The sequence below is a fragment of the Sceloporus undulatus genome, chromosome 2 (genome assembly GCF_019175285.1).
Source record: "Sceloporus undulatus isolate JIND9_A2432 ecotype Alabama chromosome 2, SceUnd_v1.1, whole genome shotgun sequence".
Taxonomy (NCBI): Eukaryota; Metazoa; Chordata; class Lepidosauria; order Squamata; family Phrynosomatidae; genus Sceloporus; species Sceloporus undulatus.
In genome coordinates this window covers 79,264,881-79,281,442 of record NC_056523.1, presented here as the reverse complement: position 1 = coordinate 79,281,442, position 16,562 = coordinate 79,264,881, and the positions used below count along the sequence as shown (strand labels likewise).

General features: G+C 44.0%; 1 non-coding gene across 1 annotated transcript; it reads right to left on the bottom strand.

Annotated features, from left to right (window-relative positions):
* Positions 1 to 10,111: 10,111 nt before the first annotated feature.
* LOC121924503 lies at positions 10,112 to 10,302 on the bottom strand. Its single transcript, XR_006102630.1, has one exon. It is a non-coding gene; the product is annotated as a U2 spliceosomal RNA (small nuclear RNA).
* Between the last annotated feature and the right edge of the window lie 6,260 nt (positions 10,303 to 16,562).

Sequence of the window (16,562 nt, the reverse complement as noted above, 5' to 3'; positions counted from 1 at the left end):
CATCTATTTTAAACTCTTGCCAGGACAGGAGAAGAGAAGGTTCTGTAAAAGGTCTTCCCTATTTATGGCTCCCTTGCAGCACAAGTTTACCATCAGTGTGTGAGGCCCCTCCTTTCTCCAGGCCAGCTCCATTAAAAAGAAAAACTTAGCTTTGCAGCCTTTAAAACAAGACAAACCAAAACAAACCAGAAAAGAGAACTTATTTTTGTCCAAGAGCCCCCACCCCACCCCAGTATCCTTCCGGACACAAACAGCTGGGAATCAACAAGCAGTTTTTAGCCTCTGTGGGTGGAGATGATTTTATACTTTTGTAACCTGACTCCAGCGGCACTGGCCATAATTCAAGGGCAAGGCAGGGGGGTCTAGGGGGGTTGTTTTTCCCCGCTCAGCTGCTCCCACTGAAGCTCAGAGCCCGGCCATCCATTTCGGAGGCTCCATTTCACAGGAAGTTCAAGCAGGGCCCTGGGAAGCTTTGTCCAGAGGGCTGCAGCCCTGTTCTGCTCTCCTGTGAAGAAGGTTGCCCTCCCAGTGAGCTGCTCCAGCTGCCACTCCTGCCCTTCCTTCCCATCCCTGGAGGGCCTGCCACTGTGTTCTTGTCACTCCCAGATTGTGTCTCTGCAGCCGATGACAGCTTCCACTAACCTACTTTCTTGATCTCTCTTTGAATCCTGGGACAATGGCTCTGCTGGGCCTGGGCCTGTCTCTCACACTCAAGCAAAAGGGAGAATCACTGTCCCTTTCAAGGATCTTTCCACAAACTTCACCCACAGCAGCTAGCTAGCATTTGAGCCATCTCAGCCCTTGTTGGGGGTTTCCCAAGTTTTCTTCCACTTGATCTCGCTTTCTCTCACATCCAGTGGCAAGAGCTGTAAAAACCCAGCCAGCTGCAGGGATGACAAGGGCACCAAGGAAGAGTTTGGGCTGTTTTGGAGAATGGCTGGGAGCAGCTAAGTGAAAGCATTATTTCTTCAGCCCTTGCCCCAGCAGCCCCAGTTTTTCATGCTGGCTTTCTTCAAGAGCAGAAGAGCCTTCCTTTGCCCAGCAAAAACATTTGCCTTTGAAACAGAGCCAGACGTCTTTTCCTTTCCCCCATCCTGACTTCTCTGCTTTTTCCATCCATCACAATAAAGAGGCACAAGCCAAGCAGCACTTTGTCAAATGGAAGCCTTTATAATAGGTACACAAGTAAGGGAAAAGACAGGTACAAGCAGAGCGCAGGCAGGGAGAGCCCCACATGCCAAGAGTTAAAGTGGACGCTTTGGAAGAATGAGGAGTGTACAGAATTGCTGGCAGCACAAGGGAGCTGAGTTAATAGGCAAGACTTTTGCTGCCATTCTCAGAGTGCCTGCTCAAGAACACCTCTGCTGGGCAACTCTTTGAAAATAACTAAGCATATCCAGAAGGGGGAATGTTGTCCCATGGTTCATTTAGTTTTCAAGCTAAAATGGACCTCCCATAATCGAAAGCAGTATATTTCTTGACTATAAAATGCTTGGCCATAGTACAAGGGATGGCTCTCTCTCCTTCAAGGCAGCTTTCCAGGGGCACCATTTAATCCAGAGTGCTAGACTAAAAGGAGCCTTGCTAAGAAAACCATTCTTTTATAGGTCAAGCAGTGAAGAAACTAGCTTCTATAGAGCTACAAGTTCAAAAGAAAAAATTGAGGCAGAGCTTGGAAAAGTTACTGTTTGAACTATAACTGTCCCAAGTTCCCCAGTTAACATGACCACTGATGGGGATTCAGAGAATTACAGTCCAATAATTTCCCCAAATTTCAGAATTGAGTTGTTGCCAGTTGTTCCATATGCTATCCAAATTATAAACATTTGTGTATGTATGCTGAGTACCTTCAAGTCGTTTCCGAATTATGGTGACCCTAAAGCAAACCTATCATGGGGTTTTCTTGGCATGTTTCTTCAGGGAGGGGTTGCTATTGCCAACGTCAATGGCATCCTCTGAGGCTGAGAGAGTATGTCTTGCCCAACATCCCCTGGTAAGTATTTGTATCTGTCAGGGATTTGAACTCTGGTTTCCAGAATCCCACTGAGATTCATGAAGCCTAATTCATATGTAAATATACATACAACAGCTGCCTTAAGATTGGAAAGGAGTCTGATCAACAAAATCTTTGATTATGAGATCTAATGCATGTTTCCACACACACTGGGGAAGCATTAATAGAATGGCAATATTAAACCATCACTCAGGACAATAACTTCTCATTGTCAAGCTCCAAGTGTCTAATGGAGCAAGATATACAGTAACCGCGTGTGAGATTTTATTCACCTAGAAGAATTCAGAGTTCTCAAAATCTACACATCACTTCCGAACAGTACTTCTCTACTTACATTGTTCCAATATAAACAAGAGCCTCATTCTTTAAAAGGCAGCACTTATTTTGTTCAGCTACGGTGTCCCTCCACTGGGATGTCAGTCATATTTACTCCTAACTGTCTTTTGGAAAAATTAAGTCTCAAGTATATCCCTGCCCAAGCTCTAATTTGAAATATAGATTTCCCAGAGAGATTTTATATTTTTTTAAACATTTTTGTGTAAAGCTTTCTGAAACTATTTTGAAACAAGTCTACATTGTTTAACCTAGCCTGTGACTGACAGAGACTTGATACACTGAGCTGGTGGAATATGGGCATACATTCACCCCATCCCTTAATTTTGTTCCATACAAAATGACAGCAGCAGCACCCAACTGACTACAGGGGAGGATCTCAGGGGAGTAGACATATAAAACAGCAGCTCCAGAGAATAGGACCCAGAGCAATGGATGCAAAGTACAGGGAAAGGAATTCCAGATCAATATTAGGAAGCCCTAAATAGTAAGAGCTATTTGACAGTGGAACACACTCCCTCAGAGTGTGGTGGAGTCTCCTTCTTTGGCTGTCTGCCAAGGATGCTTTGATTCTGTGTTCCTGCATGGCAGAGGGTTGGACTGGATGGCCCTTGTGGTCTCTTGCAGCTCTATGATCCTATGATTCTATGAAGCATACAGAAAGCAGTGGCATCACTAGCATTGGCATCAAACAATGTGGTAACTCATGGTGTCACCCCCTCATGGACCTCCTCCCATACCAAAACCCACAGAATCCTTAGTAATGTTTTTTGTACTAATGTTACTGAAAAATTGTGATTCTCGTACATCACTGAATGTAATGACAATAGTTGTGACCTAAACAACTAGAAAAATTAAAATTATACACACAGCCTAATTTACATGTACATAGTTTCACATGGTTAAAAAATTTGGTAAGGTGTGAAATAATTTTTTAATTAAAAATTAAATTTAAAAATTCCCATTGAGCTTTGTCCCACTCACATCATCTCTTCCACTGTGCCCTCAGCATTTTGAAAGGACGCAAGTGAACGCCACAGCCCATTTCTGTCAAAAGTTAGATGTTTAGAGAGTAATGGTGTCACCTCCCAATTAGGACGTCAGCTGGTGTGTTCTGCCCCATCCTCCTAGTGAAACCACTGGTAGAAGGCATGAGAGAGTGGTGTGTGGGGAAAATAGCTGCAAAACCAGTCATTTTGATGTCACAATGCCATGGGGAAGGTTTAAAACAGGTTCCAGAGTTGTGTGGCCTTCCACATGTTGCTGCAGCTCCCATCATCAGCTCCATTGACTCTGCTGGCTAGGGCTGAAGGAAGCTGCAGTCCAAGCACATTTGGAGGGCTGCATGTTGCCCCAACTCTGCTTTTTAGAAAATCCCTGCAGTTTATGGAAGAAGGCACTATGGAGTGGGTAGGAGGAGCAACACTTCCTGGGAAGTTCTTCAGGAGGAGAAATGGAAATGATGATGGCATGGCACTGAAAAACTCTAGCCAGGTTTTATGGGGTGACTCTCAGTCTGGGTTTACCCTTTTGGCCCACTATCTGCTACTCACAGTGAGAAGACTGTTCTCTTGGCAGCTGTTGGCCAGCTGACCCCTAACAACAGAGCTGTGTCTGAGACCCATCTCTGGGAATCCCGGAGATTGGTGGGAAAGGATTACCCTTTGGCAGGAGGTACTCAACATTTGTCACTGCAGACACTAGTCCAAGGAATGAGCTTGGAAAGACATACTTGTTGGGCTTCCTAACAAGTATGTCTTTCCCACATGCCCTCTCAGCAAAACCAGGCTAGAATCCTACATGACAGCTGCTGCAATCCAGTGCCAATTCCCCAACACCTCCGCCAAGTCCCCAGTCTACGCTTTGTATGCCAGCGACCCTTGCACTTAGGTTCCAAGGCATGATCCAGACAAAGATAAGCATTTTTAGCCCTCACTGAGTTCCATGAAAACCACCATTACCTTTCCTATGGCACTAACAGGATATGCTTTTCCAAATCAATGCATATTTTACTTGAACTTTCATAAATATAAACAGTTAATAAAAAATACAGAGGGGTGTATCCAGAGCTGAGCTTAACTGCAACTAGGAGAAGCAAATAGAACAGTGGTTCCCAACCTGTGGGTCGGGACCCCTTTGGGGGTCGAATGACCCTTTCATGGGAGTCGCCTAAGACCATTGGAAAATACTTATTTAATTACAGTTATGAAGTAGCAACGAAAATAATTTCATGGATTTGGGTCACCACAACACCGTGTAGACATGTCCAAAGTATTGCATTGAGAACCAGTGTGGTGTAATGGTTTGAACATGAGGAACTGTATTAAAGGGTCGCGACTTTAGGAAGGTTGGGAACCACTGGAATAGAGGAAGCCCTTCCATTCAATCAATAATCAACTTGGACCCAAGCCATTAGATATCAAGTAAGGACTGGTCCACACTGGCCAGAATACTCCAGACTGCCCTGAATTCCCCACATTACCTAGGCACTCCAGTCCGGAGGGACACCAGGCAGCACATACACTGTGCTGTCTGGTGCCACTGCTTAACTGAGGCTGAAAACAAGGCACCCAGTGTTGATAACATGGCTGGGCACCTTATTGTGACTTCAGAAGGAGCGACTTCTGGTAGTTGCACCAGACAGCACAGTAGGATGCATATGTAGTCTGCTGCTTAGTGTTGCTCCAGAATAATCCAGGTTTTCCTGGAAGGTCCAGAACAAAGGCTGTTTTTTAAAATTCACTTTAAAGCAAGGATGGCCTAGATTTGGCACAGAACTGGCCTTCCCACATGAAAACAGTCTACATTTCAATTGGGCTTTGGCCCTGTGTCATCTGAACAAGTCACAGCTCGTGCACAGAGTATCTTGTTTTAATGGCCCGTGTAGACATGTCCAAAGTATTGCATTGAGAACCAGTGTGGTGTAATGGTTTGAATGATGGATGAAGAGTCTGGAAGACTCAGGTTCGAATCCCTGCTGAGCCATGGAAAACCCCTTGGTGCCCTTGAGCACATCATACACTCTCAGCCTCAGAGGAAGGCAATTAATATTGCCCAAAAAAACTTAGGGTAAGATTGCCATAAGTCAGAGTCAGTTTGAAGGCACACAACACAAAAGTATTGTATAGTATAAGATCAAGATGTGGCCTTGATCTAGACCAGTGGTTCCCAACCTTTCAAATGCTGCGACCCTTTAATACAGTTCCTCATGTTGTGGCGACCCCCAACCATACAATTATTTTCATTGCTATGTGCAAATATGTGTTTTCCGATGGTCTTAGGCGACCCCTGTGAACCGACCCACAGGTTGGGAACCACTGATCTAGACTCATTTGCAGCTGTAGGTTATATTGCTGCTGATTACTATAAACATTTCCATGCCAAACTAATGTCCTCCATATTGTGTTAAACCATGTTGATCACCTGCTAGGGGGCAGAAAGGGGCTGCCCATTTCTGAGTTAAGACCAGAATAGTTTAGCAAACATACAAGCCATAATATGTGCTATCACAATACTTTTGTTCTTTACTTTAGCAAGAGGGAAGAACTGACAGTCCCTTTCTGTCTGTCCATTCTTTTCACCCCTGTAAAGTTAAATCTAAAGTTGTATGTTTGCTAAGCTATTCTGGTCTTAAATCAGAAACAGGCAAGTTTCCAATCTGAAATGTGGATCCCTTTTATGTCCAAAGGGCTTGAAGTAAAAGAAAATCTGCCACTGCGTGTGGAAAAATGTGCTAGCTTTGTGTATTTTGCCTGGAGATGGCACTCCTGGTCTCAGGCAGAGGTTTTCTTTTGGCTGTGCCTGCATTTGGAGAGCCTTTATAGTTCAACTGTCATTCTGAGGTTTCATCATGAGCACTGAGTAACAGCATTGTGGTAGCTTACTATAGGAACATGAGCCATAACAGATCAAATCACCACCAATATCATATCTCCAATACAATCAAGATTTGGTACTGACAAACATTAGTCCTAGTGATTCCAGTGCAGCAAAAGATGACCGAGTCAGGATGCAATCCTCTGCTGTTCAGGGGAGTGAATTAACACATTAAAATGTGGGTCAGCAAATGTTAAGCAACTAGATGATAGATATGAATATGCACATTTACTTCTTCAAGTACAGGGTGTCAAAAATTGTTTCAACAAAACATTGCCAAAGTATGTAACACCACTGTCTGCGTCTCAACTGAATGCAAAATTGAAGCCATCAAATTTACAAGGCAAATTATTGTCAAATATTTAAATTCTAAAACATGGCTCTAAGATTATTATAAGCGCTGACGTGCAATAAATAAATAAATAAATAAATAAATAAATAAATAAATAAATAAATAAGGATATGTCTGTGGTTGTTCGTCTGCATACAGTCTTGCCCCAGGAACAGAAGCACAGAAAGAAATGTCCTGCCAGCTGCCTTAAAGATTTGGATACAGAAAAATCTGTGAGCAGGCTTATTTCTTGTACAGTACATGAATGGGAATGGTTTCACTTACTACAGAGAGAAACTGTATTTCTTTAGGTGTTGAGGCATGTAGTTTAATGGTGGGGCTTTTGTCTATTCATCACCAATAATAAATATATAGCATCACATTTCAGTATTAACATCAACAACACCCCACCATCTTTTTGTGCTTGGCATATAGTTACTTTTCCCTTCCTCAGATGAACTTTGGACTGGCTCACAAAACACTGTGGCATGATATATGTGTCACAGGATGCTGTTAAAGTTGGGGTTTTTGTTTGTTTGTTTTTTGGTGAACACCTCTAACCCTGGAATTCATCATGGTAATGACAACTTTGAACAAAGTGTGACATCTTTCGAGAAAGGCTAGTACTGCATGCAACAATTCCAAGTCAACTCAAATTCCAACAACAATAGTTGATGGCACCCTTATGGAGCATAAGAAATGAACTCCTGTGTATTGGTCTGAAATATGCATAAGTAGACTGCCATCCTTCAAACATCTGCAGCAACATTTTAAAACCAATGACTACTCCAGTCACAAACACCATCCATTCAGCATCTCTTAAAGTTTAACAAAACTCTGGTCCAGGCCTTTTTTTAATGGAAAATCTGAAATCCCTGTGGAGCTGTTTAGCAGAAAAAGGAGACTAAATTGCCACTCCTTCTTCTGAACAGTTTATTGACAAGATTCCAATTTTGTTTTTAAACTCTGGTTGCCCCAGGTTAGACAGAATAAACACACAGGTAGCATCCACTCCTTGGTAGAGGTAAAAGCTTGTCATTATTGTGTGCCTTCAAGTCATTTCTTACTTATGACAACCCTAGGATGAACCTATCATGGGGTTTTCTTGGCAAAATTTGTTCAGAGGGAGTTTGCCATTGCCTTCCTCTAAAGCTGAGAGAATGTGATTTGCCCAAAGCCACCTAGTGAGTTTTCATTCGAACCTTGGTCTCTCCAGTCCTAGTCCAACATTCAAGCCATACTGGCTTTCTTGGGTAAAAGTTGGGTCCATTAAATTAAAAAATGGAACTCATTGATTTCTGAAAATGGGGAAAGGATCCAGGGGTCTTAGTAGACCACAAGCTAAGGATGAGTTATCAGTGTGATGCAAAAGTCAAGGGAAGGAATATCCAAGTCAAGGGAAGGGGCTTTTAACACCGGAAATACTGTGTCCAGTCTTGGACACCACAGTTCAAGAAAAATATTGATAAACTGGAGCAAGTCCATAGGAGGGCAAGCAAGATGATCGGTGATCTGTATGAGAAATGGCTTAAGGACCTCCAAGGATTTAGCTTGGAGAAGAGAAGATGGAGAGTTGATATGCCATATTTAAATATCTGAAGGGATGTCATATAGAAGATGGGACAAGCTTGTTTCCTCTTGCTGCAGAGATTAAAACAGGAAATCGTGGATTTAAATTATAAGAAAAAAAGATTCCACCTAAGCATTAGGAGGAAATGATTGTCTGTAAGAGCTGTTCAGCAGTAGAATAAACTGCTTAATGGGTGGTGGAATCTCCTTCTTGGGAGGTCTTTAAAAAGAAGTGGGATGGCCATCTTTTGGAACGGTTTTGAGTATTCCTGCATGGAAAGATGGCCCTTCTGGTCCCTTCCATTGTTCCGGGTCCTAGTCTCTGGAGCAGCAGAAAACAAGCTTGTTCCCTCCTCAATATGACATCCCTTCAAATACTTGAACAAGGCTATCATACCACCTCTTAACCTTTTCTTCTCAAGGCTAAACAAACATCCCTAGCTCCCTGAGTCATTCCTCATAGGACATGGTTTCCAGACCCTTTACCATTTTGGTCGCCCTCCTTTGGACACATGGCTCCAGCTTGTCAATATTGTCAGTATTAAATTATGGTGCCTTGAACTCAGTGTTTCAGGTGAGGCCTGGCCAAAGCAGAATAGAGTAGCAATATTACTTGCCTCGAAATCAGAAGGCAGCCATTAAGGAACTAAATCAGGTCCTTCATTATATAATTGTCATTCATTTATATAGTGAGCCACCAATATACATGGCAGGTTACAAGTAATACAGCTAAAAACAGTGAGACCTGCCAAAGGCATACAACCTAAAATATATGTGTGTGCGCACGCGCACGCGCACACACACACACACACACACACAGTCAAGCTCAGCAGGATATCAAAGTTCAGAAATTCAGGTCCAGTAGTACAAATGCAGATATATTTGTTAAGAAAACATATACAGTCTGGTGACTTTCACTGTCAGAACTAACCACCAACTGTACAAAATCATAAACTGCACACAATTCAGACATCAAGCAAGCTTCACTCTAATTTGATAAAATTAATAAACACATCCCTCCTAGCTTTCCTCATGGCACCCCTTTCCTCTGTGGTTACAGCCAGACCTTTTCTCTGCCATGGCTTTGGGCCTGCTGCCTGCCTCCTTTCCTGGCTTATCTCACCACCAGACTGAGTGCTCAGCCTAAAGCAAAGTTCACAAACAGTCCTAAAACATGCTATAACAACTAAATAGAATCATAGTGTTGGAAGAGACCCCAAGGGCCATCCAGCCCAACCCCAATCTGCCATGCAGGAACTCTCAATCAAAGCACCCCTGGGACAGATGGCCATCCAGCCTCTGCTTAAAGACCTCTAAATAAGGAGACTCCACCACACTCTGAGGAAGGAGGTTCCTCCTAATGCTGAGCTGGAATCTCTTTTCCTGGAGCTTGCATCAGGACTGCATTATGGAACGCAAAAGTTTATGCAACTCCTTATACAGAGAGGGAAGGAAGGAAGGAAGGAAGGATACTGTACTGATATAAAACTAAAGAGTACAATTGTACAACAAATTATCCAGATAAAATACGAAAAAATAAAAAACAAAGTATCATATAAAGAAAACTGACAAACTGGCATGCTTTCCAGGGCAGGACTGACTTGCCCACCTTGGGCAAGGCTGCGTCCGCACTGCAGATACTATCCAGTTTGACACTGCTTTAACTTCCATGGCTCCATGCTATGGAGTTCTGGGATGTGTGGTTTTGTGAGACCTTTAGCCTTCTCTGTCAGAAAAGCCCAGGTGCCAGAATGAACGACAACTCCCAGCATTCCCCAGCACTGAGCCAGAGCAGTTAAAGCGGTCTCAAGCGGGATTATTTCTCCAGTGTGGATGCAGCCTCACACTCTCTCAGTCTCAGAGGATGGCAATTGCAAGCCCCCTCTGAAGAATCCTGCCAAAGTCCCATGAGAGACCCCTTGGAGGAAGCTTGTATTATCCCCATTGGGTTCATAGTCTATTTTTCAACCAGAGAAATTCCTCCCAGAGGGAGGTGCACCGTTCCTGGAGGCACTGCAATACCAGGTCGATGCGTGGAGTGGATGGAGCAAGCTCCTATTCCATCTCCCAGTTCCAAAAATCCATTTAATATATAGTCCTCAAATAGAGGACGTATCAGATATTAAACTGATAAGAACAGATACTACACTTGATCTTAGCCAAAAGGCCGAGAAGCGATGCCAATTGCTCTCCCAGGCTCCCAAGGCACTCTTTCCAGTGCCACTCCAGGTGACGGTGAGCTGCCCAAGAGGCCGGCGCCTCTCCCGATGCAACAGGGACGGTCCGGTTGGCAATCCCTGCAAACACATTCCGCAAAGAACGGCTCCAAACCGGGCCGATTTAAGCTGATTTTTAATGTGTTGTGTCCACCAAGGCAAGTTCTGTTTGCTTCTCTCTCCCCATTGGTGATAAATTTGCATAGCCCCGCCCCCTATCCCGCCTCTTTTGCGTTCCCTCTTTATTAACCCTTTATCATATTTTCCCGCCATTTCCACAGCGGAGGCAGGAGTGCTTCTGCAGAGCCCAGTTTGTGAAACCTTCCAGGTCATTTGGGACAAAGAGTGACCAGACGTCCTATTTTTATAGGACATGTCCTCCATTTCAGCATTCTGTCAAGGAGGATTTCCTCGGAGCAGTGGTTCCCAAACTGTGCTCTTTGAGGGATTTTGGACTTCATCTCCCAGAATCCCAGACCATTGACCAACACGGTTGAGGCTTCTGGGAGCTGAAGTCCAAAATCTCTTAAAGGGCACTGTTTGGGGACCACTGCTGCGGAGCATGACTAAGAAGTACGAGTGTCCCTTGCTTTTATTGGGCAACGTCCTACATTTTCCTGACTGTCCTACATTTTGCAGTTGCCTTGTCCTCCTTAGTGGTGAGGACAGCTGGTCACTCTAGATGCAAGATAAATAATAAAGAGATAATGGTATGTTGATCTTTAGTGTACAGTCACAGAGCATTAACACAAAAGAAGACAGTCATACAAAACATTATAAAAAGCTAAACAGTATAAAACACATGAGAGCCAGTGTAGTTGTTTGAATGTTGGACTATGACTGGAGACCGGGGTTCAGTTTCCAGCTTGGCCACAAAAGTCCACTTGTGACCATGGGCAAGTCACACTGTCTCAGCCTCAGGGGCACTGTCTCAACCTCTCATTCAAGAAACATATCCAGGGGCAGCCTTCAGGTCATTTTTGTGTGTGTGTGCCTTCAAGTAATTTCCAACTTATGGCAACCCTATCATGGGGTTTTCTTGCCAAGTTTCTTCAGAGGGGATTTGCCATGGCCTTCCTCTGAGGCTGAGAGAGTGTGACTTCCCCAAGGTCACCCAGCATCTAGAGGGCTGGTCCGGGATCCAAACCTTGGTCTCCAAAGTCACAGTCCAACACTCAAACCACAATGAACAATTACATCCAAAATCCACAATGCAGTGATACCTTTATGGGACCAGCCAAAATGCACAAAACATGTGTATTTTGTGCATTTTGGTTGGTCCCATAAAGGTATTGCTGTTTTGCGGATTTTGGATGTTATTGTTCTTTCTCTCAATTATTAAGTCTCAAATGTGTTACAAGATCCCTTTCTGCGATGATATTCCAGACTCACGTAGCTTTGTCTCTTAATTCTAGAAGCAAAGAGGACTAAACTGAGGCTGTGGTACTTTGGACGGATCAGGAGAGGACATGACTCACTGGAAAAGAGGATCGTGCTTGATATAGAGGAAGGCAGTAGGAGAAGCTGGAGACCACACTACAGGTGGTTTACTCAAATAAAGTACAAAAACATCCCAAATCCACGTTATTATTGCGCTTTGCTACATGACCAACATGGCGTCCCCTGCATATCAATCAAATAAAGTTTGCAAGACCTAAGCAGTTGGCAACCAGGGAGTCTCGGAGGTTTCTCATTCATAGGGCCACCATAAACCAAGGTGAACATGGCTGCAAAGAACATCAGCTGCAACCACAAAGTCAGAGAGAAAGAGACGCTAGAAGGCAGGGCACAGGGTTTTAGTTAGAGCCGTTTCTCTGTATATTCTGCAAAGGAGGAATGTTTTGGGGTTACAGGAGATGCTCCAGCTACAGGGGAGTCGTTTTGCAGGGCCGGCTTGACAAACAAACAACAGTCAAAAACTGCACTTTGTGTGTAACTCTAGTCACAAGACACCATTTCCACCCAGAGTACCAAAATAATTCTACGGATTAACTGCACTGTGTTGTTGTTTTTCTGGTGACTGCCCAGCCTCACCCCACTTTGTGTTGTTATGGGCTTGTTGTGTTGTTGTTGTTGTTGTGTGCCTCCAAGTCATTTCTGATTTATGGTGACCCAGCATGGTGTTGTGGTTTGAGCGTTAAGACTATGACCAGAGTTCGAGTCCTGGCTCGTCCAGGTAAACCCACTGGGATTCTAATTGTCTCCCTGTGAGGCTGAGAGAGTGTGACTTGATCCGAGCCAGCCTTGGGCTAGAATTCTGGAGACCAGGGTTCAAATGCCAGCTCAGCCATGGAAACCCACAGACAGGGGTGACCTCAGGCAAGTCACACTCTCTCAGCCTCAGAGGATAGCAATGGCAGACTTCCTCTGAACAGGGCCCTCCTTTTCCAAGACATGTCCTACATTCTGTCCAGGGAGAATTTCAGAATGCCCTCCATCCTGAGCATGGACTAAGAAGCATTAGCGTACGACCTGCTGGAAGAGATCTGTCTTCTTATCACTACTCTCCACGCCTTTAAGAAGGCTGTCAAGAAGACGGATCGCTTCTGGCAGGCCTTCCCTGATCCTGACTGACCGTCCATTTATATTGATATGGTTTGCCCTTGCTTTAATTATGCCTATTTTAATTAATTTTCAAATGTATTTTATAATGCTGTTGTTTAGTTTTTATAATTGGGGGGGGGGGGGCTTAAGGGGATCATGTAATTTTTATTTATCATGTATGTATTGTACATGTTGTTGATGCATTTTATTGTTCTAACCCGCCTCGATTCTTTTGGGAGAGGCGGGCTATAAATAAAACTTCTTCTTCTTCTTCTTCTTCTTCTTCTTATTATTATTATTATTATTATTATTATTATTATTATTATTATTATTATTATTATTATTATTATTATGCGTTTACACTAATGTTTTTAGATTTTTATTTCGTTACGTCCTCCATTTTTACTTTACTGCCGTCAGCAGGCGTCCGCCATTAGCGCCTAAGGCTGAGGCTGGGAAAGAGGCCCACTTGTAACGCGCACCCTGATTGGCCGGTGAGGAAGGAGTCCCCGCCCCCTCTTAAAGAACCCTTCAGCGCATGCGCCGCTCACCCTCCCAGGACAGTCCCCCGCCCCCATCGTTGCCATAGAGACGCTGAACGCCTCGGCAATCCCGTCCCTTGGGTGAGCGCGTGCGCCTCCTCTCTCTCTCTCTCTCTCTCTCTCTCTTGCGCGCGCCCTCCCAGGTTGCTGGCATTGCGCATGCGCGTCCAACATATCCCTTGCCAGAGTGGCGGGAAGGTGGCTTGAGTAATGTATTTTAAACAGTAGAAACAGGAACATTTTTAACAACATTATGTAAAATGGGTTAAGTTAAATAAAGTATGGGCCATGCAAGAGCCAGCATTATGCAGTGGCTTCAGTGTTGGACTAGGGCTCTGGAGTCGACTCCCTGCTTTGCCATGGAAATAAATGCACTGCATGACCTCTTGGGCAAGTCACACTCTCTCAGCCACAAAGGAAGGCAAAGGCAAACCTCTCTGAACAGATGTTGCCAACAAACCCCTGTGATAGGTTGGCCATGGGGTTGCCATAGGTCAGAAATGGCTTGAAGGCACTGTGGTGGTGTTATGGCATGAGGGGACGTCTGCATTCCACACAGGGCCCTTCACGGTGGCTCTGCTAGTCGGGTTTGATCCAGGAGGAAAATGGGAAACTGTATTTCTCTCAGTGACAAAACACTGAAAATAGGATACAGCCATTAAGGTGTAGTTCTGCCTTCCCTACAGGGCCATAGTGGAAGGAACAACCCTTCAGAGTTCATGTGCTCTAGAACAACCAATAAAAAGCTACTGTGCAGCTCACCTGTCTTTCCCTTTTTAATGGATTTTCCCCCAGGGGCACAGACATGGAAGGAAAAGCAGGAAAACAGGTACAGTTACAAATGGAAGATGACTTCTGAACCCCACTAGAGATTCTGTTTGAGATGGGACCGAAGCCTCAGCTGGAAGCCCCTAAGTCACAGTTAGCTTCTCCTCTTGCAGAAGGAGCCGTTTGGGGAGGCTTTCAGTGGTACAGAGCTGCCCGCCTCACTGAGCCTTTGCCCTTGTCCTTAGCCCTCTCTGGCCTTAGGCTCAGGGCTGACAGCTTTTTAAAAAGCCTGTGGAATTCATTTTGGCCATTCCTTTTTAGATGATGCTGAGAGACAGTGACTGACACAAGACTCACACAAGACCACCTGGAGACTCTCATTTCCAAAGGCCAAACCAGCCGGATCAGTGCATTGTTTGAACAATTGTTGAACGATTTGTTAAGAATTTGTGCATCGTGTTTTCCTTAAAAAACTGCAGAAGCATACTGTCCTCAAGCATTTGAACTTGTATCCTCATACCTCTTAGCAGACATCCTTCTTGCCCATTATCACACAAGTGAGCAATTCACAATCTTCAGAGGCTCTGGGTGGCCTACCCATTTCCCCTGGAAACTGAGCACTCTGTCAGGACCATCAATACTACTCTGATTTACCCTTGGGACCTCTCTTTACATCTAGATGCAGACGTCTCCCCCACACCCACTCATATTCACACACGTTTATGTAGTATGCACATTTTCATTTACACATTCATGGATATTCATCTTTTAACGTCTTGTTAGGAAATTACATTGTTCAAATTAGAACAATTTAATTTATGAAATATTTAACTCAACACATGTGTAAATTTGACACATAAAAAGGTTTGGGAAGAGGAGCAGGGGGCATCAGGGCCTCCAACTCTCATGCCCCTTCCTTGAGCAACTCATAACGTATAAGCATTTTGCACATTTGCAAGCCCTCCCCAAGTTGCTCAACTCTGGTTCAGATGTAAGCCCTATTGTAGAATATTTGGGGTGACTAGAGACGGAAGCAGGGGAAGGGAAGGATTATGCTCTGTTCCCAGGATTTCTAGACCTTTGCTGGCTCAGAAGAACCAAGTTTAATACTGCAGACCTTTGGAAAGAGCAGTGCTGCTGTTCCTTGCAACCAAGCCAATCAGTTTGTTTGTTTCAGCTTTGATTTTTGAAATATGAAAACAAAGACCACTTTCTTGTAAGTATTTACATATTTTATAGAATCAGAGTTGGAAGAGACAACAAGGGACATCCAGGCCAACCCCCCGCTGTACAAGAATACACAAAGCACCCCCAACAGATGGCCATCCGGCCTCTGTTTTTCCCATAGACCAGGGCTTGGAAGGGGAAAATGTGGTCTTGCCATAAATTGCACTATTTTTTCTTCAGCCATTTACGAGGATTCACAAGCAAATCTCTTACACTCTCCAGTCACACTCTGTGTCTCCCAGGAAACCACTTCTGGAATGTTACAAGAAGACAGTGCAGGGGAACTTATCTGGCTGCACATTGTGTTGCAGAAGACAGAAATAGAATCATAGAATGATGGGCTGCCTGTAAGAGCTGTAGCCTTGCCTTTTGCTAAATAGCTCCTGTGTAATTGGTTTCAACCACTGCAAATGGTCCAGTGGACCCTGACTCATGGCAACCCTGTGGATGAGACACTTCCAAGGCCCTCTGTCCTCCATTGCCCTGTTCAGGTCCTGCATGCTCAGTCCGTGGCCTCCCTGATTGAGTCCATCCATCTAATGTACAGTCTTCCTCTCTTTGTACTGCCCTCTCATGATGCGGCCAAAGTACAACAGCCTCAATATGATAATTTTGGCTTCCAGGGATGTTTCGGGCTTGATCTGTTCTAGGAGTCATTTATTTATCTTTTTAGCTGTCCATGGGATCCTCAGCACTCTTCTCCAGCACCACATCTCAAATTAATTTATTTTCCTCCTATCCATTTTCTTCACTGTCCACTTCTCGCATCCATACATGATGATGGGGATCCATTCGGGAAATATTATGGCTTGCATGATTCTAATTTTTGTGCTCGGTTGTATATCTTTGCTCTTTAGTTAGTTCATAGCTGCCCTTCCCATTCCTAATCTTCTGATTTCTTGATGGCAGTCTTCATTTTGATCAATGTTTGATTACAGGTATGTGAATTCTTTAACTATTTCAATATCCTCATTGCTTATGTTGAATTTATGTAAATCCTCCCTTGTCTTTTTTTCCTTTTATGTTCAGCACTAAGCCTGCCCTTGCACTTTCTTCTTTGACCTTCCTTAATAATTGTTCCAAATCTGCAATGTTTTCTGCTAATAATACAGTACGGTATTGATATTCCTTCCTCCTATCTT